Here is a 3,302-nt window from a genome sequence, read left to right as displayed (position 1 = left end):
TACATGTGTAGGTTGTTTTCTTAAGGTCACTTATTAATGATTAATTAAAAATAATGGTGATAATTGTTATTTTTAAACTATATTGGAATTTATGTAGAGGTTGTCTTAATATAATGATGATCTTATTTCAACAACAAACGGATTTTTATTTTTATTTTATAAGTGTTTTTCGTGCCTATAAATTATGACATGATGGATCATTATTGTTAAATTAGTTTCACATTGTTTTTTGCATATTCGAGTATTCTTAAATATATACCTTGATTTATGGTTTATAAATACTACAGTGAGAATATAACTTGTTATGGGTGATATATTAGAAGTGAGTTTATATTATACTAAAATTTTTAAAATCTGTGTTATACGGTAGCAAGTCTTAGGTTAATTGTCATGGTATATGGAGATTAATTTTTGAATCTTTTCACCGTTTAAAATAATTAGTAATAATAATAATAGCAATGAGCGTCGAGTATTTATTCTTAATTGTTTTGTTTCAGTCTATATGATTTTGATAGATGAATATGAAAAATTATTTTTGGATACGTGTTATATTTGATCCAGTTGCAAGCATGAATTAGGATTCAAGGGTTGTTTTAAATTTAATTTTTCTGATAGCATGACTAAAGTAAATATAAAGTTTTATTGTAGTATCAATGACATGAGTGATTTTTATTTTAAGTGTATCAGGACACTAATTTTCTTTTATGCATGATAATGAAAGACTCCATAATGTTTTATGCAGGGATGAACTTACCCTGTATTATTGATTAGTTAAGTAGAATATTATTTTTCGTAGAGACTGCTGCGTGTCAAGAAACTGCATGCTAATGAGAAATGATATATTTGTCTTGTGTTTAAGTGACAGTAATAATTTGTTTTAATATAGACAGTTAACCTATAATAGATTTTGTAGTGGCACGAGGACATATATTATGGAATTATTTAAAAATAATTAATATCAATATTATCTTGTTTAAGTTTAATCTCGGTACATTCTTGTGAAGGTTCTACATTAATAACCAACGTTATTTGTTCGTATAGCTTTACTTCCGAGTCTCGGGATGAGATTCTTTTGAGATGTGTATAGCTGTAACGCCCGTATTTAAAATACGTATTTTTTCTATTTATTAATTAATTAAATTATTTATTTAAAAATCGGCTGGATTGGATTTGGGATAGGTGGGCCTGGTTTCTGGGCCCAAGTCTGTGTTGGGCTTGGGTTTCAAACCCGAGTATATATTCGTATTGTTCTGGAGAATAGGGTTCTTAGATAAATAATATAATAAAAATGGAGGCAGAGATAGAAACGTATTTGCTCGAAAGCGTTTGAGCCTTGACGGTCTCGACGAGGAGGGTTTTTAAATCGAGTTGAGTTTTATTACGTGAGTAGTTTACGTATGTTTTGTTGTATGTTTTTTCGGTTTATCATCTTTGTAGTAATTCTATAATAATTTGTGGTCTCGCCAATTTGTAAAAATGGTTCACTGTTATTATATTGTTGTTGGTATATTGTTTTGCTGGAAAACTGCGGAAAACTCTATTTTGGGCGTTAATGGCTGCGTGAACCAAAGCCAAAGAATAGTTAGGACTGTTAAATTTCTATTGCAGGTGGTCTTAATATAGATTGGTGGGATGGGAAGATTTTGATTTTGATGTTCGGGTGCTGTCAAAGTTTGAAGAAATCGTCAATGGAGATCGAGTTGTTTCTATAAGTGGTGAATGATGTTGGAATCGAGTTGGTTAGTATAGTATGGTGTTGGGTTATGTTGGGGATCAAAACCCAACAGTTTAGGAGCGGTGGACGATGCTGTCGAAGCTCTGTAAACGTATTAATGGCGGCACCAAGAAATCGCCAGCAATAGTTTATGTAACTGTTATTGTTGGTTTTTCGTTTTTGATTGTGGATGATTGGGTTGATGTTTGGTTTTGGGTGTTTGAGTGCTGTTGAAAGCTCCAAGAACTTTAATGGCGGTCGGATCCAAAATTTTTGGGGTGATTTCAAAACTGGAAATTTGGAGTGTCTTGGTTAATTAATATTGTGGGGTTGTTCACCTCACCAATTTCGGTGGGTTTGTGCAGGGGGGTGTGTGGAGGCTTGTGGTGGTCGATTTTGGTGGTGGTGGAGGAGAGAACTGTTGGAGAAGATGAACAGTAGGTCGGTTTGGGCTTGGGCCGATATATTTTAGTTTTGGTTGGGCCGAAATCTAATTTCAGTTTTTGGGCCTTAGCTTGTTAGTTGGGTTGGGTCAAAGTTCTATTATTTGGTCTTGGGACTTAGTTGGTTGTGGGCCCGATTTTAGTTTGTTTTGTTTGGGCCTTTTCCAATTAGTTTTGGGCTAGTTTCTAATATTGTTTGGGGCCTGTCCATAGGACTTAATTGAGATCCAAATGGGTCTTTCAACATTTAAACTTTCGGGTTCTAAGGTTGGGCTTGGCCAGTTGGGTCCGAACCATTACCTTAGTCATGAGCCCATGAGCCATGCACATTGCCCTTAGCCATGAACTATGGTTATGACCATGAACCTGTTGAACATAGAAACGACAGTTTGACTTTGACAATGACAGTTTGACTTCGACCATGATGTGTTGACTTTGACCATGATGTGTTGACTTTGACTTTGACCGTTGACTTTGACCGTTGACTGTGGAATGTTGACTTTTTCCAGTTTTTTCACATGTTTAAGAATATGGACAAATATAGTAATAAAAGATTGTCGAACATTGTATAACCTTGTTTGTCATTATCTAATTAAGTTTTGACGTGAGTAGTGCAATATAATATTGGCACGTAACTAGAGGGGAATTCTGATAATAAGAATTTGATATATATGTTTTATGAGTATTAAATTATATACGACTTTAGATTTATGGACTTTAGTATTGGGATTTGATTGTGTGGATGTGGACCGCTTAATTGTGCTACGTTTTATGTTGTAAATTGTATGGACAAATCAAATGCTAAAAATCTTTGTGGAAGCTTGTATAAATTTGGTTGTCATTATCTAATTAAGATTTGACGTTGATATTGTGACCTTATATAATATGTTGGGATATATATATTAAATGCAATAGGTTTGGAGAAATAAATGTATAAACACTCCATTATTTTATCTGTGAGATGCTACTAGGAGGTAGTAGAATATTTGAAGATATTTCCCACTGGAGTGTGGCGTAGTGCAATAATATATTCGCACATGACAGAATGAAAGTAGTTATGAGATATAATTTAGATATTTTCTAAATATTATGGCTTAGTGCAATAAGGTATTTGACCTGCACATAATATAGTGGAATTATTATGA

Source organism: Coptis chinensis, chromosome 4 (genome assembly GCF_015680905.1).
Source record: "Coptis chinensis isolate HL-2020 chromosome 4, ASM1568090v1, whole genome shotgun sequence".
Lineage (NCBI taxonomy): Eukaryota > Viridiplantae > Streptophyta > Magnoliopsida > Ranunculales > Ranunculaceae > Coptis > Coptis chinensis.
Note: the sequence above shows the minus strand (reverse complement) of the source record.